Source organism: Lipotes vexillifer, unplaced genomic scaffold (assembly GCF_000442215.2).
Source record: "Lipotes vexillifer unplaced genomic scaffold, Lipotes_vexillifer_v1.1 scaffold1629, whole genome shotgun sequence".
Taxonomy (NCBI): domain Eukaryota; kingdom Metazoa; phylum Chordata; class Mammalia; order Artiodactyla; family Lipotidae; genus Lipotes; species Lipotes vexillifer.
Window position 1 is genome coordinate 112,307 of NW_006790230.1, and position 26,690 is coordinate 138,996.

At 38.1% G+C, this 26,690-nt stretch overlaps 1 pseudogene; it reads left to right on the forward strand.

Annotated features, from left to right (window-relative positions):
- Positions 1–2,661: 2,661 nt before the first annotated feature.
- LOC103069111 (calcium-activated chloride channel regulator 4-like) overlaps positions 2,662–26,690 on the forward strand; it is a 35,743-nt pseudogene continuing 11,714 nt past the window's right edge.

A 26,690-nucleotide genomic window follows, 5' to 3' on the forward strand; every position in this document is an offset into this window, starting at 1 on the left:
TGGAAAGGAGGTATCCCATGCTGTTGAATACCACCAGGGCCAAGACCTATACTCTTAAAACTAAAAAAGTTTATAAAGGAAATTGAAGATGATTCAAAGAAATGGAAAGGAGGTATCCCATGCTGTTGAATTGGAATAATTAATATTATTAAAATGGCCATACTATCCAAAGCAATCTACAGATTTAATGCAATCCCTATCAAAATACCAAGTATACCTCTCCCGAACTAGAACACATAGTACTAAAACTTAGATAGACCCACAAAAGACTTTGAATTGCCAGAGCAATCCTGAGAAAAAAGAGCAAAGTTGGAGATATAACCTTCTCAGATTTCAGACTATACTACAAAGCTACAGTAATCAAAACAGTACGGTACTGGCACAAAAACAGATATATAGATCAATGGAACAGAATAGAGAGCCCAGAAATAAACTCATGCACCTATGGTCAAATAAACTTCAACAAAGGAGGAAAGAATATACAATGGAAAAAAGACAATCTCTTCAACAAGCAGTGCTGTGAAAACTGGATAGCTACATATAAAACAATGAGGTTAGAACATTCCCTCACACGGACTTCCCTGGTAGTTGAGTGGGTAAGACTCTGCGCTCCCAGTGCCAGGGCCTGGGTTCAATTCCTGGTCAGGGAACTAGCTCCCACATGCATGCTACAGCTAAGAGTTTGCATGCTGCAACTAAGAGTCCGCATGCTGCAACTAAAATATCCCGCATGCCACAACTAAGACCAAGCTCAGCAAAAATAAATAAATAAATAACCACTCCCTCACACTACATACAAAAATAAACTCTAAATGGATTAAAGACCTAAATGAAAGACCCAAAACCATAAAACTCCTGGAAGAGAACATAGGTGAAACACCCTTTGATATAAATCATAGCAATATTTCCTTGGATCAGTCTCCTAAGTCAAAGAAGTAAAAGTAAAAATAAACAAATAGGACCTAATTAAACTCAAAAGCTTTTGCACAGCAAAGGAAACCATCAACAAAATGAAAAGACAGCCTATAGAATGGGGGAAAATATTGTCAAATAATGTGACCAACAAGGGGTTGATATCCAAAATATACAAACAATTCATACACTCAATATCAAAAAAGGAAGCAATGTGATAAAAAAAAGTTGACAGAGGACTTGAATAAACATTATTCCAAAGAAGACATCCAGATGGCTAACAGGCACATGAACGGATGCTCAACATCACTAATTATTAGAAAAATGCAAATCGAAACCACAATGCAGTATCATCTCTCACCTGTCAAAAAGTCTACAAATAACAAATGTCAGAGAGGTTGTGGAGGAAACGGAACCCTCATACACTGTTGGCAAAAATGTAAACTGGTGTAGCCACTAGGGAAAACAGTGTGGAAGCTCCTTTAAAAAACTAAAAATAAAACTACTATATGATCCAGCAATGCCACTCCTGGGTATGTATCCAGAAAGATCAAAAACACTAATTCAAATGATACATGCACTCATATGGTCACAGCAGCACTATTCACAATAGCCAAGACATGGAAGGAAACCAAGTGCCCATCAACAGAGAATTGGATCAAGAAGATGTGGGGTGTGTGTGTGTGTGTGTGTGTGTGTGTGTGTGTGTGTGTGTGTGTGTGTGTGTGTGTGTGTGTGTATAAAACGCAGCCATTAAAAAGAATGAAATACTGCCATTTGCATCAAAATGGATGGAACTAGAGAATATTACACTTTGTGAAGTAAATCAGACAACGACAAATAGGATATGCTATCACTTATATGTAAAATCTAAAAAATAATACAAATGAATGTAAAACAAAACAGAAAAAGACTCACAGACATAGAAAAGAAACTTGTGGTTACCACAGGGGAGAAAGAAGAGGCGAGGGACAGACTCGGGGTGTGGGATTAACAGATACAAACTACTATATATAAAATAGATAAGCAGAAAGGATACACTGTATAGCACAGGGAGTTATACCCATTACCTTGTAATAACCTATAATGGAATAGAATCTGCAAAAATACTGATCACTATGTTGTACACGTGAAACTAACACAATATTGTAAATCAACCCTGCTTCAATTAAAAAAATTTTTTTTTCACTTAGGTCTCTAAGCCAAATCACCCAATTTGGTATTATTTACATTTAAAAATCTTACATAATATTCCAATATTTATACTCTTGGTAAATAATTTAATAATAAAACCACTCTAAAATTGAGAAACACCACCACCATTTCTATCAACTTTATTACAAATTTTATTAATTTTCACATAACTTGCTATAGAAAGTAATAAGCATTTGTCTACACTTAAAAAATTAACAAGTATTAAGTATAGAAAATGTATCCCAAGAAGAAAATGTGCAAAGTATTTTATAAAAAGATCTGATTTCTAGTATGCTTCTTGATCACTTTTACAGTAACATACAATAAAACAACTGTGTACCCAGAAGCCAAGTACATACCCACTTTCCAAACACTGACCTTTATACAGTTCATATCCCATAATCAGCCAACACTGATAAAATATATACATATATACTCCTAAAAAGAGAGAGAGAGACAGAGAGAAACAGAGAGAAAGAGAGAACTGGAGAGGGTGAGAAAGAAAAGCCTCTTGAACAAACCAAAGTTGGGATCAGGACCAACTCAAGAGGAACAATGGGGTTATTCAGAAGTTTTGTCTTCCTCTTAGTCCTATAGCTGCTGCAGGGGTCCAATACTCCCCTTGTTCGGCTGAATAACAATGGCTATGAGGGCATTGTCATTGTTATAGACCCTGTTGTGCCAGAACATTAAACACTAACTGAACAGATAAAGGTAAGGAAGAAATGGAATTTCTCTTGTTTGAATTATAGAGAAGAAAAAAGTTAGTAGTTAATAATTGCAATGGAAACTTCTTAGTACTCCAGGAAGTTTAAAAGCAGCATGGTACAGGGAAGACAATGCTGGAATGGTCAGTGGGAATTGAAGGTTCTATACAGCGTTATACCCTGTCTCACCATAAGACAAAAGACAAGGCATGGGGACTCCCTGATCCTCCATTTTTCCATCTGTAAATTAGCAATTGGACTCGTATGTTCCTTAAACAATTATTTATTGAATGCTTGCTTATTGCATGCCAGGAGAGAGAGCAGTGAATTTTTTTAAAGCTCCTGATCTCCTGCAGTATATATCCTTTTCAGATGATATAGATAATAAAAACATGTCAACGTAGAGCAGGCCAACGGTAGTAAGTTGCTATGCAGTAAAATGAATCAGCAAAGGGAGATAGGCAGTGTTGGTGGGACTGGGGTGGGGAGAGAATGTGGGTTACTGTTTCATGCAGGGTAGTCAGGAAAGTTCTCACTGTTGATGTGACATCTGGGCAGAGGCCTGAGATGAGTGAGGGAAGAGCCAACTGAAAACCTGGGGAGGGGACAGTAGGTACAGCAGCATGGAGGTGACAGTATGCTTGATGTGACCAAGGAAACAGCTGTGAATGAGTAGGAGGAAGGCTGGGGAGAGCTGAAGTTGGAGAGGGAGCAGGGCTCAGACCATCAGAAAGATCTGGGCTTTTACTTTGAGTGAGATGAAATCCATAGAAGGATCTGAGCAGAGGCAAGGTGTGCTCTCTTCTGCTTATTCTGAGATCATTCTGATGGCAGTGTTGAGGAAACTCTGTATAGGGCTTCCACTTGCCCTTCATCCTGTATAAGCTCTGTTGCAGCACAGAGGTATAGAGGGACACTGGGTAGAAAGCTGCTGCAGATGAGAACTGATTGTGACTAGGAACAGGGATATTGTGGTAGAGATCATTACTGTGGTGTGATTCTGGACATATTCTGAGAGTATCATAGAGAAATGTGCTGATAGTTTAGATGTGTGGGGTAGAGGATGGGTGGAGGGAAAGTAGGAATCACAGAAAACTTAAGGGGTTTTGGCCTGAACACTTGGGAAAATATAATTATCATCAATTGAGAAGTAACCTCCAGCCTATTTTGGGAGCTCTCTGAAGTCCCTATCCTACCAACAGCCAGTCCTCTGGTTATCAGTTCTCTGTACTCTGGCTTCTGGCTGATCCCTGCCCTGAGCCCAATCAGTTTAATGGTCTCTTCAATACAACAGGAACACACTAGAGCAACTTCCAGAGAAAAGGAAAGGATCCCTTGGAAATCTTGAAGAATAGTTCTATTGTATCTTAGGTCAGGAAGAATTGAGAAGAGGATCTACTTTGACATAAACAATACTGTAGACTGTGGTGTTGCCAGCAACATGAAGAGGTTGACATCATCATCCAGCACCCAGTATTCCTCAATTATTCAGTGCATTTGATCATGCAGAATAGATTACCAATGAACCTTTCATCCAGCTGTTTCCTCCAGGACTAGATAATAAGGAGGAACAATTTCTCTCATTAATCATAACATTTTTGGGTTTGGGATACTAAACAATATAAGGTGATATTATTTTCAGCTTGATGGCAGAGCAAGAAGCTCTGCCTATTATCAAAAAGCTCTGCCTCGATCTACACATGGAACAACTCCTACAGAACACCTACTGAACGCTGGCAGAAGACCTCAGACCTCCCAAAAGGCAAGAAACCCCCCACGTACCTGGGTAGGGAAAAAGAAAAAAGAATAAACAGAGATAAAAGAATAGGGACGGCACCTGCACCAGTGGGAGGGAGCTGTGAAGGAGGAAAGGTCTCCACACACTAGGAGGCCCCTTCGCGGGCAGAGATTGCGGGAGGCGGAGCGGGGAGCTTCGGAGCCGCGGAGGACAGCACAGCAACGGGGGTGCGGAGGGCAAAGCGGAGAGATTCCCGCACAGAGGATCGGTGCCGACTGGCACTCACCAGCCCGAGAGGCTTGTGTGCTCGCCCGCCGGGGCGGGCGGGGCTGCGAGCCGAGGCTCGGTTTCGGTCGGAGCTCAGGGAGAGGACTGGGGTTGGCGGCGTAAACACAGCCTGCAGGGGGTTAGTACACCACGGCTGGCCGGGAGGGAGTCCGGGGAAAAGTCTGGAGCTGCCGAAGAGGCAAGAGACTTTTTCTTACCTCTTTGTTTCCTGGTGCGCGAGGAGAGGGGATTAAGAGCGCTGCTTAAAGGAGCTCCAGAGACGGGCGCGAACCACGGCTAAAAGCGCAGACCGCAGAGCCGGGCATGAGACGCTAAGGCTGCTGCTGCCGCCACCAAGAAGCCTGTGTGCGAGCACAGGTCACTATCCACACCCCCTTCCGGGGAGCCTGTGCAGCCAGCCACTGCCAGGGTCCCGGGATCCAGGGATAACTCCCCCGGGAAAACGCACGCGCGCCTCAGGCTGGTGCAACGTCACGCTGGCCTCTGCCGCCGCAGGCCCGCCCCGCACTCCGTGCCCCTCCCTCCCCCCCAGCCTGAGTGCGCCAGAGCCCCCGAATCAGCAGCTCCTTTAACTCCGTCCTGTCTGAGCGAAGAACAGACGCCCTCCGGCGACCTACACGCAGAGGCGGGGCCAAATCCAAAGCTGAGCCCCTGGGAGCTGTGAGAACAAAGAAGAGAAAGGGAAATCTCTCCCAGCAGCCTCAGAAGCAGCGGATTAAAGCTCCACAATCAACTTGATGTACCCTGCATCTGTGGAATACATAAATAGACAACCAATCATCCCAAATTAAGGAGGTGGACTTTGAGAGCAAGATTTATTATTTTTTCCCCTTTTCCTCTTTTTGTGAGTGTGTATGTGTATGCTTCTGTGTGAGATTTTGTCTGTATAGCTTTGCTTCCACCCTTTGTCCTAGGGCTCTATCCGTCCATTTTATTTTTGTTTCTTTAATATTTTTCTTTTAATAATTATTTTTTTTATTTTAATAACTATTATATTTTATCTTACTTTATTTTATTTTACTTTATCTCCTTTCTTTATTTCCTTCCTTCCCTCCTTCCTTCCTCCCTCCCTCCCTGCTTTCTTTCTTTCTTTCGTTCTATCTCTCGTTCTACTTCTACTAATTCTTTCTTTCTACTTTTTATCCCTTTTATTCTGAGCCGTGTGGATGAAAGGCTCTTGGTGCAGCAGCCAGGAGTCAGTGCTGTGCCTCTGAGGAGGGAGAGCCAACTTTAGGACACTAGTCCACAAGAGACCTCCCAGCTCCACATAATATCAAACGGCGAAAATCTCCCAGAAATCTCCATCTCAACACCAGCACCCAGCTTAACTCAACGACCAGCAAGCTACAGTGCTGGTCACCCTATGCCAAACAACTAGCAAGACAGGAACACAACACCACCCATTAGCAGAGCAGCTGCCTAAAATCATAATAAGTCCACAGACACCCCAAAACACACCACCAGACGTGGACCTGCCCACCAGAAAGACAAGATCCAGCCTCATCCACCAGAACACAGGCACTAGTCCCCTCCACCAGGAAGCCTACACAACCCACTGAACCAACCTTAGCCACTGGGGACAGACACAAAAAGCAACGGGAACTACGAACCTGCTGTCTGCAAAAAGGAGACCCCAAACACAGTAAGATAAGCAAAATGGGAAGACAGAAAAACACACCGCAGATGAAGGAGCAAGATAAAAACCCACCAGACCAAACAAATGAAGAGGAAATAGGCAGTCTACCTGAAAAAGAATTCAGAGTAATGATAGTAAAGATGATCCAAAATCTGGGAAATAGAATAGACAAAATGCAAGAAACATTTAACAAGGAACTAGAAGAACTAAAGAGCAAACAGACAATGATGAACAACACAATAAATTAAATGAAAAGTTCTCTAGAAGGAATCAATAGCAGAATAACTGAGGCAGAAGAATGGATAAGTGACCTGGAAGATAAAATAGTGGAAATAACTACTGCAGAGCAGAATAAAGAAAAAAGAATGAAAAGAACTGAGGACAGTCTCAGAGACCTCTGGGACAACATTAAACGCACCAACATTCGAATTATAGGGGTTCCAGAAGAAGAAGAGAAAAAGAAAGGGACTGAGAAAATATTTGAAGAGATTATAGTTGAAAACTTCCCTAATATGGGAAAGGAAATAGTTAATCAAGTCCAGGAAGCATAGAGAGTCCCATACAGGATAAATCCAAGGAGAAACACACCAAGACACATATTAATCAAACTGTCAAAAATTGAATACAAAGAAAACATATTAAAAGCAGCAAGGGAAAAACAAGAAATAACACACAAGGGAATCCCCATAAGGTTAACAGCTGATCTTTCAGCAGAAACTCTGCAAGCCAGAAGGGACTGGCAGGACATATTTAAAGTGATGAAGGAGAAATACCTGCAACCAAGATTACTCTACCCAGCAAGGATCTCATTCAGATTTGATGGAGAAATTAAAACCTTTACAGACAAGCAAAAGCTGAGAGAGTTCAGCACCACCAATCAGGTTTACAACAACTGCTAAAGGAACTTCTCTAGGCAAGAAACACAAGAGAAGGAAAAGACCTACAATAACGAACCCAAAACAATTTAGAAAATGGGAATAGGAACATACATATCGATAATTACCTTAAATGTAAATGGACTAAATGCTCCCACCAAAAGACACAGATTGGCTGAATGGATACAAAAACAAGACCCATATATATGCTGTCTACAAGAGACCCACTTCAGACCTAGAGACACATACAGACTGAAAGTAAGGGGATGGAAAAAGATATTCCATGCAAATGGAAACCAAAAGAAAGCTGGAGTAGCAATTCTCATATCAGACAAAATAGACTTTAAAATAAGGACTATCAGAAGAGACAAAGAAGGACACTACATAATGATTAAGGGATCGATCCAAGAAGAAGATATAACAATTGTAAATATTTATGCACCCAACATAGGAGCACCTCAATACATAAGGCAAAACACATCTATGAACTTACAACAAATGACTGGAAAATGAAATTAAAATATCCTTTACAATAAGAGCATTAAGCTTAACAAAAGATGTGTGGTATTTGTATATTTACAACTACCAAACATTGCTGAGAGAGATTACAGAAGGTCTAAATAAATAGAGATCGTGGTTGGGAAGAATGAGGTGGATAGACCTAGAGTCTGTCATACAGAGTGAAGTAAGTCAGAAAGAGAAAGACAAATACCATATGCTAACACATATATATGGAATTTAAAAAAAATGTCATGAAGAACCTAGGGGTAAGACAGGAATAAAGACACAGACCTACTAGAGAATGGACTTGAGGATATGGGAAGGGGGAAGGGTAAGGTGTGACAAAGCGAGAGAGAGGCATGGACATATATACACTACCAAACATAAGGTAGATAGCTAGTGGGAAGCAGCCGCATAGCACAGGGAGATCAGCTCGGTGCTTTGTGACCGCCTGGAGGGGTGGGATAAGGAGGGTGGGAGGGAGGGGACGCAAGAGGGAAGAGATATGGGAACATATGTATATGTATAACTGATTCACTTTTTTATAAAGCAGAAACTAACACACCATTGTAAAGCAATTGTACTCTAATAAAGATGTAAAAAAAAAAAAAAGGTCTGCCTCTCCTATGAATTTTTCCACTACTCCACTCGCTGTGCTCCCAACCCAGCTGCCTCTGCTGGGAGGTGGGAATATAGTGAAAATCTCTTCTATGGGCCATCGCCATAAACTGTTTTCCTCAGCTTGCATCAGGTAAGGCTGTTCCCTACTAGGAATTATAATAGTAATGATATCAGTGAGTTTTAATGACTGCCTATATGTACTTTATAGCTAATTTCATGTCTGTGGCAACCTTAAAGACAGGTTGTAATAGTATATTAAAGAGATAATGAGACTGAGATTCAAAGCAGTCATATAAACCAGCCAAGGTTTAAGCCAGAGTATTAAGCTAGTATTGCAACCAAGTCTAGATGCTTCCAATGTCCATTCCCTTTATCATATTAAGCAATTCCTTGTAATGCCAAACATAGGTATTTGACATTTGATGTAGGATTATAGAAGAGTGAAAGCTGTTAAATGTGCAGAATTAAGCCAGAATTTTGGACTGACAGGTGACAGATTTCAAATTCTGAATCAGAAACCCTACTCACCAGTCAGTTGTTTTTTGTATTAATGACTGAAAGTGAGAATTGTTGTGATGAATGCCTGTTCATTTAGTCTTCTCTCCCTTGGCCATCCTCATTTCTCTTTTTCTCCTATAATAATAGGACATGGTGACTACAGTTTCTACTTATTTGCATGAAGCCACAGAAAAAAGGTTTCTTAAAAAAATGTATCAATATTAATTCCAGAGAATTGGAAGAACAAAACTCAATACAAGAGGCCAAAACATGAAAGCTACAAACATGTAAGAGTCAAAAATCTTCTCTTAAAAATATTTTCTCTACTGCTTCTCAGTTTTGACCTAAATTACTCGTTTCAGGGTTTTTTGGACAAATGTTATCATTTCTATTCTGATGTTTTAGAAATCTTTTTAAATGTTCTCAGGTTGATGTTTTAGTCACACCATCTACCCTCCCAGGTAGAGATAAGCTATATACTAAGCAGTTCACTGCCTGTGAAGCAAAAGGAGAATACATTCATTTCACCCCGACTTTGTACTTGGAAAAAAACAAAATGAATTTGGACCATCAGGTAGGAATTTTGGTTAAAAAAAATATGTTGCCATGATTCCAACATGCAGCTTTATATCCATGTTCAGTATACAAGCCTTGGAGCCAGAGTCCCTAGGGTCAAATCCTGACTCCCCTACAGCTATGGGTGACCTTGGACAAGTGACCCAGCCTCTCTGTGCTTATTTCCTAAAAAATGGTGAATAGAGGAGCTCCTACCTTATAGAAATGTTGGGAATATTAAACTAGATCATCCTTGTAATTGTACTCAGTATGGTCGCTACAGAAATTTGAACATGGGATGGCCATAGTAAATGTTTTGCTTTAGGAACACTTTTTAGGTTTTAATTTTTCAGTTCTCCACTGCTGGATATTAATCAATCACCTGCCACCTCCATGGAAGGCAGATTCGTGGCAAGCTGAAAAGGGCCAAGAAGATAGTTCCTGGCCAAGAGAAAACGCTCACAGGCTGTTAGTTGCTGATACTATTGTTCAACCCATTCTTTGAACCAGATGAACTTGTCTATAAGTGATCGTTTTTACCTATAGAAATGGCAATTTCATCTCGTTCAATCTAAGAAGTTAAGATCATTGTTTCAAATGAATTAAAGCATATTATTTTTCAGGTAAAAATGAAAATCATTGTCAAAGGAGGGCCCAACCCACGTCACTATTCAATGAAAGCCTTCCTGAATTCGTACAGCCCAAAACCACTTCTTCCTCTTCCACTGCCCCTTCAGCGAACATTCATGAAGTCTCTTATCTCTGTCAAACAGTCAGCTAGTCATGGTCCTCAACATTGCCTGGACCCAATCTTGAAAGCTCCATCATCCTATCCCATCCCAATCTTATCTCTCCCCCATACTTTGGTCTGACCATGTTTGTTGTACTTGCCACCTCTAATCCTTTGTGCCCTTCTAGATATACTTTCTTTTCTACCTGGCATGTCCAATGAAGTCAGTCACGTCAGCCACAAGTATAAATAGCTCAACTCCCTTAGCACTCTTATCCTTATGTTTTACTCAACTTGCCAGTTGAACTGAATTTCTAGCCAGTTTCTTTTGACTCCTATTAATATATTTCCAAGATTGTGAAACAAAGTTATAAAACTAATTGGTATCTTTAAAAAAATATGCTTTCAAAGCTCATTGAAGCCCTCAAAGCTACTCAGTAATGTTTGAACTCACCTCTCTCAGCTCCCTTCTTATTCTGCATAGAAGCTGTTTTAAAGCTTCTACCACTTTTCTCAAGATCTCTAGCTACTCTTTTCAATCCCAATAAACCACAGAGGGATCTTTATTGGGAAAACAGAGCCCCTACTTCCTCTCTGCTTCCAAACTCATGTCTACCTTCATTACCCCCATCTCCACTTGTTAGAAGATATTATTTTCTCCAAACCTTAAAGCCAATTATTCTCTAGTCGTTAAAGGCAATGTCCCCATTGAGGACTGAGCTCTTGTTCTTTTCTCAGTCCCCTCACTTCAGCTGTTTCCCATTTTTGTTTCCTCTCTTCCTCCCAGTCAGTTGTTTTTCCCATAATGAGATATGCATTCATAAGAAAAAAATCTCACATTCTGCGAAACTATACCCTAAAACAACAGGTTTCTGGAAAAATAAGATTAGAAAAAGATTCCTCAAAACCTATTCAACTTATAATAATAACAATTACAACAATAACAATAGTACCTAGAGAGATAATTTGGGCCACACTGGCAACCTCTAAGTTTTGCTGCCACAACAGGTATCAACATACACTCATATAAAGTTGAAATGCTTTTTAAAAAGTGAAAATGGCTGGTGGGAACTTAGAAAATGTAGATGGGAATGGAAGGAATTCTAAGCCAAAGGCACTGCTTTTAAGACAGGCATGGGAAGTAGGGCAACCTATTATCAGCTGAGAATGAAACAAGTCTGAGAGTAGAACTCTATGAGAAGAGAGCTGCAAGTGCAGGCAGCTTTACGTTTTCTTATAATCCATTAAATTCCTATTACAGTAGTTGATATGAGGACTTTTTCTTCCATACCAAAGGTTATAATTCTACTCCCAATATTCTGGTAACCGTTGCCTAGGAAACTTAAACCAGTATCTCTAAAATTGAATGTGTACAGGAACTATGGAGGGATCTTGTTAATATACAGATTTTGATTCTCTAGGTCTGGAGTGAGCCTGAGATACTTCACATCTAACAAGCTTCCAGGGGATCTTGATGTGGTCCACAAGGACTACATTTTGAATAACAAAGACTAAAAGACAAAATATAAAATCTGCATAATACTTATATTTTCCGATCTCACATGAGCTAATCTGTTTTACATAAACATATCTTGTAACAGAAGAGAATCTATTTCCTATCTCTCTGCATCTTCATTTCCTCAAAAGTTTTTACTCATTATTGCTAAAGCAAAAACTCCCCCTTATATTTCCCTTTATTGCTTCTTCCTGCAACTCAATCTGTTGATTTATCTATATCCCTCCATTCACCCTGAATTCTTTGGAAAAAAGTTTTAATTATATCCCTTTGTCTCTAAGCAGCTCCAACTCAAGGACAATATATTACTCATCTTTATATTTTCAGGTACATAGTACAGTGCTAAATATATATAATTAATAATAGAAATAATTGTTATATAATGAATGCTACCTATATGCTAAGCACTTTAAATGAGTCAATTCATTTCAACATCATCACAATTTTTGATGTTTTATAGCAGTGTTTCTCAATCTTTTTTTCTTTATTGTCCACTGGAGGAGCCTTTTTAGACTTTTTTTTCTGAATGCCTCCCATGACATTTTAATACCTCGCATGTACTATATATCTACTTATGTTGCCAGGTATTGAGCTTAAGAGATACACACACCATTGTAATTACTAAGATTTATTAACCCCAGGTACCAATTTTTGCCACTTTGGAGACAATTTCATCCTCAATGAGAATGCATTTTACAGATATGAAATTGAGGCATAGAGAGGTTAAGAAACTTGTCCAAGGATACACAGCTAAGAAGAGGCAATAAATGTTGAATGAATAAGATAATAATTGAAAAATTGGGTGGATGTATGGAAGGACAAATGATACAAAGAAAAATATTACATTTCCTGAACTGAAGGAGGTTCGCAGTCTAATTATGTTGTTTATGTCAGTCTCCCCTACTATATAGCTACAGATACCCAAAGCCCAGGGTATTTGGGCCATAGAAAATGCTCTAGAAATGTTTTGTTGATTTAACATGCTGTGGACTAAAAAATACACTTTATAGTATACTGTAATGCCATGTAATATAAAGAAATTTTAAACAATATCAGTCATTTAAAATCCAAATAATTGTAATAGGAAAAAAAGGCCTTTAAAAATATTTGAGATAAATTTGGTCACTTGAATTATGATAATGTATTTGAAATATTTTCCCACAGGAAGAGTGTTTGTCCATGAGTGGGCCCATCTCCTCTGGGGAGTGTTTGATGAGTACAATGATGATGAGCCTTTCTACAGCACTAAGTCAAAGAAAATTGAAGCAACAAGGCATGACTATTTAAATTGTCTTAAATTACTTCAGGCTGTAACTTCTTGTTTTCCTTAGTTGATTTCTTTCAAAAGCCATTTATTCACTTTTGTGCCAATGCAGGTAACAGATGCTATATCACAAAACAGTGCTTTTCTGTTTTGTTAGAAAAATATATCTTAAAGTAGCTGGTTGTCCATGTAAAATATACATAACTTCAAGGACATTTGGTAGCCAAGTTGACATATTTTTCACCTCTCTACCACAGCTGCCAGAATTCATTTGCACTGAAGTTTGTGCTCTGTGTAAAGGTTTGTGTTACATGCTAGGAGATCAAAATTACTTACATTACAAAAAGATGGGGGAAAGTGGGTAAGAAGAAGTGGCAAATGCTGGCTGAGTAGGAAATCAACCAGTTTCAAAGAACCAAACAGGAATTTCTTGGGATTTAAGGTTCACTTTGAAATACCAATCTAACATCACAGTTAATAGACAATCCTCTGGGTTCTGAGATGAAGATAGCAGAATAGTTTGAGGATTGGTTTAAAATTAGGTGCCATCAATGTTAGAAGCCCTACTGGGGCTGAGCACTAATGTACAAGCTGAAAGATACATGATTTCAAGGAAGGCCCCTATCGCATCAGTTTCAGGACACCTATTTTAAAGAATATTACATTGATTACCTTTGTTTACATCATTTTCCCCCTAAATGCCTAGTCTCTGCTACAGAATATTCATCATGGTTCTTAATATAGATAGCACCATATGTTCCCTGAGCTTGGGGGCAAGAGAAACATAGACATGTTTAGGAAACCCCCTAAATGATTGAATGAAATCTAGTTATCACTTCCTGAATTTGAACTGGAAACACATTTTAAAAATTGGATATATTTGCATCCCAGAATATGTATTGTAATCACTGCCACCTGTGGCCAGTTTCATGCAATAAAGCATATGTCTACAATGCTCCCACCATTTTTTACTCTATGATCTGCTGACCTTGGCAACACCTCACTCTTTGTTTCCAGCCACAAATTCTTTTGAATAGCAATATTCCTCAATAGTCACAACACTTGTGGTTGCGACACACCCATTCTCTAGAGGAATACTTCTCTAAGGACACATCTATCTTTAAGCTAAGGTGATATTGAGAGTAAATGGGTTTACAAGTTCTCTCCTCCAGATGACTACAGTCCATTTACTGTCTCAAAGCCACCAGGAGAAATGTTTGAAAAAGAACTACCTCCAGCCATTTGAGTCTACGCAAGACAGCAGCAGCTTTAATATAAGCAGAAAACTCATTGTACATATCTGCAGGTCCCATTTAAAATTTCTTGAAAAATAGATAACTGCTCTGGTAGAAACCCCTGAACTTTGCTGTCAGAATATTATGTGTATAGTACACAAATCAGAATAAAAACCTTTATATAAGGATCATTGTGGATAGAAGCACTTAAGATTTTCAAAAACTGTTAATGGTTAGGTTGCTTCAAAGACTAACTGTCCTATTTTCAGGTGTTCTACAGATATTACTGGTATAAATAGAGTTTATAAGTGTAAAGAAAACAGCTGTGTAACTAATAGATGCAAAATTGATTCTAAGACAAAACTGTATGAAAAAGATTGTCAGTTCTTCCCTGATAAATATCAAACTGAAAAGACATCCATAATGTTTATGCAAGGTATTGATTCTATAAGTATACCAATCATTACTTTAGATTGTATATTTACAATCAAAGGACCTGTCCTCATGTTTATAAAATATCTGTGCAAGTGACCTGAGGGACTAGATGTATTAGTATAGAGTTCTTTGAACATTGGCTGCTACATAGTAAAGCACTTAACTAGTGTTATTTATTATTATTACTATTATTATTACTATCACTATTATTGAAAATCTACATTGCTATGATATTGACTCCTCATTGAATCATATTTCATTCAACATACAAAAAATTTGCAGAACAGATCTTAATTTTTGTCAGGTATGTACTTATATCTTTAAATGCATTGTATATAAAACTTTTTTCATCATATTAAACTTTTAGATCATTGAATTCTGTAATGAAAAAAAACCATAACTGAGAAGCTCCACGCCTACAAAATAAAATGTGCAATTTTAGAAGCACTTGGGAGATGATCAGCAATTCTGAGGATTTTAAAGACACTGTGCCTATGGTAGCACCACCCCCTCCGCCCGTCTTCTCATTGCTGAGGATCAGTGAAAGAATTGTGTGCTTAGCTCTTGATAAGTCTGAAAACATGAAGGTAAGCTTCATGGGGAAATTTGGGCAAGTGTTGGGAGGAGATACCACAGATCAGAGCGGTGATGAGGCTAGAAGAAAAGTGTGTAAAGGGGACTGGCTTCAATGGCCTATGAAGAGAGATGAGAGCCCTGATGGGTTACCAAAGAGCCAATTCCAACCAATCCATTAGTGGAAAAGTGGTGGGGAGAGGTAAAGAGGAATGGGAAGAAGTAGGGATTTGACCTTCCAAGATTCAGCTGCACGTCTGGTAAGTTTCACCCTTTGCGAATTCTAGTCCCCAGTGGATGGGGAGATTTCACTCACTAATCAGAGTCCATCCACTACAGTCTGGATTGATTCTGCCAGCTCTGGGGAGTGGTTTCATTTTGAGACAACTGGTACAGAGACCTTAAAGAATAATTACAGTCTCTAAGTTTTGATTTCAACCCAAACCCCACCTTACCCTTCAGCTCTTATTTGTGCAGTTTATAGCCCCAAATCAGCTCTAGTTAAAAGTGTGTGCTCTTTTCCATACTATCATATGTCTCATAATACATATAACTATATTTTTCCATTTTAACGACTCAACAAATTTATAATTGCTTTATTTAATAACACTAATTACTGTTCATCGAAAGTTCTTACGAACACACATTGTATGTTATCTGTTATCATTTGCCAGTCAAAAACCACTTGGTTGTTTTTCTTATCCTTTTTTATTCAGGGTTCTAATCGCCTAAATCGAATGAATCAAGCAGCAGACCATTGAAAATGGATCCTGGGTGGGGATAGTTGACTTTGATAGTACTTCCCACATCAAAAGTAAGCTAATCCAAATAATAAGCAACAATGAAAGAAGAAAGCTCTTGGAGAGCTTACCTACAGAAGCTTCAGGAGGAACATCTGTTCTGGAATTGAATCTGCATTTCAGGTGAAAATTGTTCAGCAAAAACAATTGTTCAGCAACAAAAAAGTTTGGCTTTCTTAATTTTTAAGGATATTTCTATGTTAATTTCTACTGTACATATTACTGCCTAATTATAACATAATTAATTCTAAGAAGCACAGTCTTAAGCATATAGAAAGAAGCTCAATTAATTTTCTTAATGAATCAGTTAATATGAATAAATTGATGGATGAATACATGTCTATAAAGTCCCACTTTTGCGATTTTGTCTTGTTATCATGAAAAATTCAGTGCACAATAAATGTTTCTTAAATAAATGAATATGCTAATGCAGCAACAGTCACCAATTTTTAGAGCAATAAACAAGTTTATGGTATGATTCCATTTTGGGCCAATCCTCATTTTAGTTTCTGTGACATTCTGTTAGGGCAATCTGATGTTAGGATTGGGTTGTTTGTTTCTTTAATATTGAGCTGCATGAGCTGTTTATATATTTTGGAGATTAATTCTTTGTCCGTTGATTCGTTTGCAAATATTTCCTCCCATTCTGAGGGTTGTGTTTTTGTCTTGTCTGTAGTTTCATTTGCTGTGCAAAAGCTTTTAAGTTTCATTAGGTCCCATTTGTTTATTTTTGTTTTTATTTCCATTACTCTAGGAGGTGGATCAAAAAAGATCGTGCTGTGATTTATGTCAAAGAGTGTTCTTCCTATGTTTTCCTCTAAGAGTTTTATACTGTCCAGTCTTATATTTAGGTCTCGAATCCATTTTGAGTTTATTTTTGGATATGGTGTTAGGGAGTGTTCTAATTTCATTCTTTTACATGTAGCTGTCCAGTTTTCCCAGCACCACTTATTGAAGAGACTGTCTTTTCTCCATTGTATATCCTTGTGCCTTTTTCATAGATTAGTAGACCATAGGCGCGTGGGTTTATCTCTGGACTTTCTATCTTGTTTCACTGATCTATGTTTCTGTTTTTGTGCCAGTACCATATTGTCTTGATTACTGTAGCTTTGTAGTATAGTCTGAAGTCAGGGAGTCTGATTCCTCCAGCTCCGTTTTTCTCCCTTAAGACTGCTTTGGCTATTTGGGGTCTTTTTTGTCTCCATACAAATTTTAAGATTATCTGTTCTAGCCCCCTAAAAAATGCCATTGGTAATTTGGTAGGGATTGCATTGAATCTGTAGATTGCTTTGGGTAGTATAGTCATTTTCACAATATTGATTCTTCCAATCCAAGAACATGGTATATCTCTCCATCTGTTGGTATCTTTAATTTCTTTCATCAGTGTCTTATAGTTTTCTGAATTCAGGTCTTTTGTCTCCCTAGATAGGTTTATTCCTAGGTATTTTATTCTTTTTGTTGCAATGGTAAATGGGAGTGTTTTCTTAATTTCTCTTTCAGATTTTTCATCATTAGTTTATAGGAATTCGAGAAATTTTGGTGAGTTAATTTTGTATCCTGCAACTTTACCAAATTCATTGATTAGCTCTAGTAGTTTTTTAGTAGTTTTCTAGGTGGCATTTTAAGGATTCTCTGTATATAGTATCCTGTCATCTGCAAACTGTGACAGTTTTACTCCTTCTTTTCCAATTTGTATTCCTTTTATTTCTTTTTCTTCTCTCATTGCCGTGGCTAGGACTTCCAAAACTATGTTGAATAATAGTGGTGAGAGTGGACATCCTTGTCTTGTTCCTGATCTTAGAGGAAATGCTTTCAATGTTTCACCATTCAGAATGATGTTGGCTGTGGGTTTGTCATATATGGCCTTTATTATGTTGAGGTAGGTTCCCTCTATGCCCACTTTCTGGAGAGCTTTTATCATAAATGGGTGTCGAATTTTGTCAAAAGCATTTTCTGCATTTATTGAAATGATCATATGGTTTTTATCTTCAATTTGTTAATATGGTGTATCACATTGATTGATTTGTGTTATGTTAAAGAAACCTTGCATCCCTGGGATAAATCCCACTTGATCATGGTGCATGATCCTTTTAATGTGTTGTTGGATTCTGTTTGCTAGTATTTTGTTGATGATGTTTGCATCTATATTCATCAGTGATATTGGTCTGTAATTTTCTTGTTTTGTAGTATCTTTGTCTGGTTTTGGTATCAGGGTGATGGTGGCCTCATAGAATGAGTTTGTGAGTGTTCCTTCATCTGAAATTTTTGGGAAGAGTTTGAGAAGGATGGGTGTTAGCTCTTCTCTAAATGTTTGAAAGAATTCACCTGTGAAGCCATCTGGTCCTACTCTTTTGTTTGTTGGAAGATTTTTAATCAGCATTTCAATTTCATTACTTCTGATTTGTCTGTTCATATTTTCTGTTTCTTCCTGTTTCAGTCTTGGAAGTTTATACCTTTGTAAGAATTTGTCCATTTCTTCCAGGTTGTCCATTTTATTGGCATACAGTTGCTTGTAGTAGTCTCTTAAGATGCTTCATATTTCTGCAGTGTCTGTTGTAACTTCTCATTATTCATTTCTAATTTTATTGATTTGAGTCCTCTCCCTCTTTTTTTTGATGAGTCTGGCTAATGGTTTATCAATTTTGTTTGTCTTCTCAAGGAAGCAGCTTTTAGTTTTATTGATCTTTGCTATTTTTTCTTTGTTTCTATTTCATTTATTTCTGCTCTGATTTTGATGATTTCTTTCCTTCTGCTAACTTTGGGTTTTGTTTCTTCTTCTTTCTCTAGTTCCTTTAGGTGTACGGTTAGTTTGTTTATTTGAGATTTCTCTTGTTTCTTGAGGTAGGCTTGTATAGCTATATACTTCCCTCTTAGAACTGCTTTGGCTGCATCCCATAGGTTTTGGATCGTTGTGTTTCCATTGTCATTTGTCATTTGTCATTGTCAGTGATCTCTTGGTTATTTAGTAACGTATTGTTTAGCCTCTATGTGTTTGTGTATTTTACGTTTTTTTCCCTGTAATTCATTTCTAATCTCATGGCGTTGTGGTCAGAATAGATGCTTGATATGATTTCAATTTTCTTAAATTTACTGAAGCTTGATTTGTGACCCAAGATGTGATCTATCCTGGAGAATGTTCCGTGCACACTTGAGAAGAAAGAGTAATCTGCTGTTTTTGGATGGAATGTCCTATAAATATCAAATACATCTATCTGGCCTATTGTGTCATTTAAAGCTTCTGTTTCCTTATTTTCATTTTGGATGATCTGTCCATTGGTGTAAGTGAGGTGTTAAAGTTCCCCACTATTATTGTGTTACAGTCGATTTCCTCTTTTAGAGCTGTTAGCAGTTGCCTTATGTATTGAGGTGCTCCTATGTTGGGTGCATATATATTTATAATTGTTATATCTTCTTCTTGGATTGATCCCTTGATCATTATGTAGTGTTCTTCCTTGTCTCTTGTAACATTCTTTATTTTAAAGTCTATTTTATCTGATATGAGTATTGCTAGTCCAACTTTCTTTTGATTTCCATTTGAATGGAATATCTTTTTCCATCCCTTCACTTTCAGTCTGTATGTGTCCCTAGGTCTGAAGTGGGTCTCTTGTAGACAGCATATATATGGGTCTTGTTTTTGTATCCATTCAGCAAGCCTGTGTCTTTTGGTTGGAGCATTTAATCCATTCCTGTTTAAGGTAATTATCGATATGTATGTTCCTATGAACATTTTCTTAATTGTTATGGGTTTGTTTTTGAAAGTCCTTTTCTTCTCTTGTGTATCCCACTTAGAGAAGTTACTTTAGCATTTTCTGTAGAGCTGGTTTGGTGGTGCTGAATTCTCTTAGCTTTTGCTTTTCCGTAAAGCTTTTTATTTCTCCATCGAATCTGAATGAGATCCTTGCCAGGTAGAGTAATCTTGGTTGTAGGTTCTTCCCTTTCATCACTTTAAGTATATCATACCACTCCCCTCTGGCTTGTAGAGTTTCTGCTGAGAAATCAGCTGTTAACCTTATGGGAGTTCCCTTGTATGTTATTTGTCATTTTTCCCTTGGTGCTTTCAATAATTTTTCTTTGTCTTTAAGTTTTGCCCATTTGATTACTATGTGTCTCGGTGTGTTTCTCCTTGGGATTATCCTGCCTGGGACTCTCTGCACTTCCTGTACTTGGGTAGCTATTTCCTTTCCCGTGTTAGGGACGTTTTCGACTATAATCTCTTCAAATATTTTCTCGGGTCCTTTCTCTCTCTCTTCTCCTTCTGGGACCCCTATTACGTGAATGTTGCTGTGTTTCTTGTTGTCCCAGATGTCTCTTAGGCTGTCTTCATTTCTTTTCATCCTTTTTTCTTTATTCTATTCTGCAGCAGTGAATTCCACCATTCTGTCTTCCAGGTCACTTATCTGTTCTTCTGCCTCAGTTATTCTGCTATTGTTTCATTTCAGTTATTGTATTTTTCATCTCCGTTTGTTTGTTCTTTAATTCTTCTAGGTCTTTGTTAAACATTTCTTGCATCTTCTCGATCTTTGCCTCCATTCTTTTTCCGAGGTCCTGGATCATCTTCACTATCATTATTCTGAATTCTTTTTCTGGAAAGTTGCCTATCTCCACTTCATTTAGTTGTTTTTCTGGGGTTTTATCTTGTTCCTTCATCTGGTACATAGCCCTCTGCCTTTTCATCTTGTCTATCTTTCTATGAATGTGGTTTTTGTTCCACAGCCTGCAGAATTGTAGTTCTTCTTTCTTCTGCTGTCTGCCCTCTGGTCGATGAGGCTATCTAAGAGGCTTGTGTGAGTTTCCTGATGGGAGGGACTGGTGCTAGGTAGAGCTGACTGTTGCTCTGTTGGGCAGAGCGCAGTAAAACTTTAACCAGCTTGACTGTTGATGGGTAGGGCTGGGTTCCCTCCCTGTTGGTTGTTTGGCCTGAGGCAACCCAACACTGGAGCCCACCTGGGCTCTTTGGTGAGGCTAATGACAGACTCTGGGAGGGTTCATGCCAAGGAGTACTTCCCAGAACTTCTGCTACCAGTGTCCTTGTCCCCATGGTAAGCCACAGCCACCCCCGCCTCTGCAGGAGACCCTGCAGCACTAGCAGGTAGGTCTGGTTCAGTCTCCCCTAGGGTCACTGCTCCTTCCCCTGGGTCCCGATGCGCACGCTACTTTGTGTGTGCCCTCCAAGAGTGGACTCTCTGTCTCCCCCAGTCCTGTCGAAGTCCTGCAATCAATTACCACTAGGATTAAAAGTCTGATTGTCTAGGAATTCCTCCTCCCTTTGCCAGATCACCAGGTTCGGAAGCCTGATGTGGGGCTCAGACCCTTCACTCCAGTGGGTGGATTTCTGTGGTATAAGTGTTCTCCAGTCTGTGAGTCACCCACCCAGCAGTTATGGGATTTGATTTTACTGTGATTGCACCCCTCCTACTGTCTCATTGTGGCTTCTCCTTTATCTTCGGATGTGGGGTATCTTTTTCAGTGAGTTTCAGTGTCTTCCTGTCGATGATTGTCCAGCAGCTAGTTGTGATTCTGATGTTTTCACAAGAGGGAGTGAGAGCACGTCCTTCTACTCCGCCATCTTGGTTCCTCCCCCAACCCATTGTAAAATTTACATGGAATCTCAGGGAACCCCCGAATAGCCATCTTGAAAAACAAAATCACAGGGGTCATAATTCCTGGCTTCTAAATTATCTACAAAGCTACACTAATCAAAACAGTGTGGTACTGGCATAAAGACATATAGACCAATGGAATACAATAGAGAACCCAGAAATAAACCCTTGTATACGTGATCAAATGATCCTGGATGAGGATGCCAATACTATTCAATTGGGAAAGAACCATCTTTTCAACAAATGGTGTTAGGCAAATTGAATATCTACATGCAAAAAAAAAAAGAAGTTGGACTGTTTCCTTATCCCATATGCAAAAATTAACTCAAAACGAATCAAAGACCTAAGTGTTAGCACTAAAACTATAAAACTCTTAGAAAAGAACACAGGAGAAAATCTTTATGTCATTAGATTTGATTTCTTGGATGACACCAAAAACACAGGCAACAGAAGTTAAAATAGATTAAATTAAAAACTGTGCACCAAAGAAGACTATTATTAATGGAGTGAAAGGCAAACTATGAAATAGGAAGAAATGTTTGCATAACATATACCTAATAAGGGGTTAATATCCAGAGTATACAGAACTCCTAAAGCTCAACAACAAAAAAACAACCTGATTCAAAAACAGGCAAAGGACTTGAATCGACGTTTCTCCAAAGGATACATACAAATGGCCATAAGTACATGCAAAGATGCTCAGCATCCCTATTCATTAGAGAAATGCAAATCAAAACAACAATGAGATACCACTTCACATCCATTGGGATGACAACAGAAAATAACAAGTGTTAGTGAGGTAATGGAGTAACAGCAACATTTGTGCACAGCTGGTAGGAACATAAAATGGTGCAGCTGCTATGGAAAACAGTATGGCTATTCTTTTAAAAATTCAACACAGAATTACAATTTGATCCAGCAATTCCACTTCTGGGTACATACTCAAAAGAACTGAAAGAAGAGTCTCAATGAGATATTTGTACACCTGTGTCCATAGTAGTATTATTAACAGTAGGAAAAAGGTGGAAACAATCCAAAATTCTTTGACAGATAAATGGATAAACAAAATATGGTATATACTTACAATGCAATAGTATTCAGCCTTAAAAAGGAATGAAATTCTGACATATGCTAAAACATGGATGTAACTTGAAGACATTATGCTAAGTGAAATAAGCCAGACGCAAAGGACAAATATATTATGATTCCACTTCTATGAGGTACCTACCATAGTCAAATACATTGAGACATAACGTAGAACATAAAGTTGTTACCAGGGGCTGAGAAGAGATAGGAAAGGGAAGCTATTGTTTGTCCGGTCCAGAATTTCAACATTTGGGATGCTGAAAATTCTAGAGATGGATAGTGGTGATGGTTGCACAGTGTGAGTGTACTTACTTAATGCTTGCTATAGACTGAATGTTTGTGTGCCCCTAAAATTCATATGCTGAAACCTAATGCCTAAATATGATGGTATTTAGAGGTAAGGCCTCTGGGAGGTGTTTAGGCCAAGACGGTAGAGTACTGATGAATGGGATTAGTGCTTTATAAAAGAGACCCTAGAAAACTCCCTCATCCTTCTACCATGTGAGGACACAGAGAGAAGATGGCTAACTATGAAGAAAGAAGCGGGCTCTCACCAGACACTGAATCTGCCAGTACCTTGATCTTAGACTTCCCAGCCTCCAGAACTGTGAGACATAAATGTTTTGTGTTTATAAGTCACTCAGTTTATGGTATTTTGTTAAAGCAGTCCAATGGGCTAAGACAATGACATTGAACGATACACTTAACAACGGTTAAAATGGTAAATTTTATGTTATGTTTATTTTATGATAATAAAAAAAGAATATATAGTTGTATCTGCTTCTGTATCAACAAAGTAACTCTGAAAGAATTAGTTAGAAAAATATATACTCTTTGATAGCTTTACTTCATCTTGTCCCTTACTTTAAGACTTCTGGGAATGTTCAGTTGGCAATTGGAATATGATCAGAAGTAGTGTTCCTTAGAACTTGCAACAGGGAGGGAGAGAACTGGTTGGAAGGGGACTGGAAGAACTTCCCCAGGTTTACTCCCAGCTTGGAAATAACTTGGGAGGTAAAGCAATTCCTTTTAAAAAGATAGTCATTGTGCATCATTTTTTACTGTGCACCGTTAATTCCAAATCAGTTAGTTATCTGATTCTATCCTACAGTATCCTGGTCAGGATGTTAGAGAAAGAATTCTCCTGTCAAAGAGTTTGAAAGCACAAAGTCAATGAATCTCATGACTCTCCAAGAACAGTGTCACCCATGCCCAGGGAGCCTCTGATTTACCAAACTACCTTTATAATTTCTGTGACATAAGAATGGTAAAAGGAGTAATAGGTAATACATAACTAGAAGAAAACCAAAGTTCTGCTCAATTAGATCTTATATATTCAAATATATATATCAGTAAAGGTCATCAAAAATAATACTGAATAAATGATTTTTCATAACCTTTCAAAAATAACTCTAGGCTATATTTTTATTTTATACAACTATATTTTACATATATTTTTCTTTCTCTGCTATTTTGACTTATGAGTTTATAACCAAACTTGATAAAATGTGACTGAGTGTAAGAAAAAAAAGAAGACAAGTGGGATGGGGAATTCAAATGAAAAAAAATTTTTTTTAACATCTTTATTGGGGTATAATTGCTTTACAATGGTGTGTTAGTTTCTGCTTTATAACAGAGTGAATCAGTTATACATATACATATGTTCCCATATCTCTTCCCTCTTTGTCTCCCTCCCTCCCTTCATTAAATATGTGTGTTTTATAATTTTGAATTTACACATATGACATCATACTGTCCATATTTGTACAATTTGTTTTTACTCTCAAAAATTATGTCCTAGAAATCTGTTTTTATACATGCAGTTATAGTTCAATTTTAATTGTTGTAGAGAATTTCATTTTATTGAATATATTAGTTTAGCTTTTGTTTTGTTTTTAAGTTACCCATATTCCTACTGCTTTATGTGTTTGAGGAGATAAGGTTTTGGTTAAAAACCAATCTGTGATTTGTTTTTTCATGCCCAAGTATAGGCTATTGCAAAGGCTTTACTTGGCAAGCTTCAAGGGGGAAATCTGCCCTCCTCACACCAGACTTGAGGCCCAGCCAGTTCATCGCAGTCTCCAAGGGGAGTTACAGTCTAGGACTCAGGCTCTTCTGGCTGGTCATGCTCTTCACGTGTTTGCACTACTAGCCTCATGCCTTCATTCCTAGGTCTCTTTACCTGAAGCATTCAGGTGCCTCTGCCAAGGACTCCTTATTGGGAAGGAGGGGAGAAAGTGGAAGATACTTTTTTCCCACTCTGACTCACTGCCTAGTACTTTTCCATCCCTAACCCTTTTTCTCCCTTCTGGCCCTGGGCTTATGAAACTGGGTTTATGGAGCCTTTTGTTCAGGGCTCTCTCAACAATGAGATTGCCTGACCCCACTGATCTACCTAATCCTGGGTGAGCATGTGTTCCTTGGGAGAAAATGGAACAAGATAGTCAGCACTTTTTCTGGTTTATATACCATCACAGTAAGTGATTAAAGGCTAAACTCTTTTATTTTGGCTTGTTTCTTTAATTGGCTACTCCTGACTTCTCACAACCAGGCTCTCTTTCCTGGTTCAACTGAGTTTCTAGCAGTTTGTATGTTTTTTCATTCTTTGAAAAAAGAGTAAAATCGCTATCTTTATATATGTCTCCTTTTATGGATGTATGAGATTCTCTACTATATATGACCAGAAATGAAAACACTCAGATGTTAATTATATGCAATTTTAATTTCACTAGATATTTCCCAATTGCATATCAAAAGGATTGTGTTAATTACACTTCCATCAAGAAGTGAGTGAAAGTTCCTAGTTCACTATATTATCATTGGTGCTAACTATTGTTTAATTTTTAATTATTCTGCCATCTGATGAGTGTGAGTATATAATTCGGTTTTAATTTGTATTTACTTAATTTTTAGTGATTTTGAGTATACATTCTTATATTTCTTGGTCATTCTGATTTCCTCTTCTATGAATTGCTTGGTCATGTATTTGGTCATTTTCTTGTTTGAAGATTTTTTTATTGATATGTTGGAGTTCTGTTATATGTTTCAAATATATTCTCCAACACTGTGCTTCATATTTATTTATGATACATTTTGCCATTCAAAATTTATCAGCACTTTATGAGTTGTGCTTTCTGTGTTTAAATTAATCTTTTCCTACCCTGAGGTCATAGGTTTGCTATTTTATTCTAGTGGTTAAGAACTTTTGTTTTATTTTTCATGATTGGGTTTTAAATGTATGGAAATTTATTTCTGCTTATTTTGTGAGGTAGGAAACATTTTTTTCTTTTTTTTGGTCATAGTTGTATGAGTCATTACTAATATATTGCTAATTGACAAATTATCAGAAATTTAACTACTTAAAACAATACATATTTATTATCTCACAGTTTCTCTGAGTCAGGACACTGGCACAGCCTAGTTTGTTCCTCTGATTCAGGGTCCTTCACAATGCTACAGTCAAGACTGTGGTCTCAACTCAAGGCTCAACTGGGAAAAGATTTGCTTTCAAACTCACATGGTTATTAACAGGATTCATATCCTTGTGGCTTGTTGTTTTGAGGGCCTCGATTCCTTGTTGGCTGTTAGTCAGAGGCTGCCCTCATTTTCTTGACATATGGGCCTCTACATATGGCAATGAATATCACTGAAGCTTGCTTCATCAATGCCAGCAAGGGAGAAGATCTGCTAATAAGACAGAAGCTACAGTTTTATGTAAGACAGAGATGACATCCCATCACCTTTGTTAAATTCTTTGGTTAGAAGCAAGTTACAATTCCCACCCACACTCAAGTGGAAGAGAATTACATAAGGGAGTGAATAATAGGGGACAGATATCATGAAGGCCCACCCAAAATTCTGTCCTACACAATAAGGAGAGTCAGTTTTCCACAAATAATATATTATATAGTTAATAGTTTCCCTAC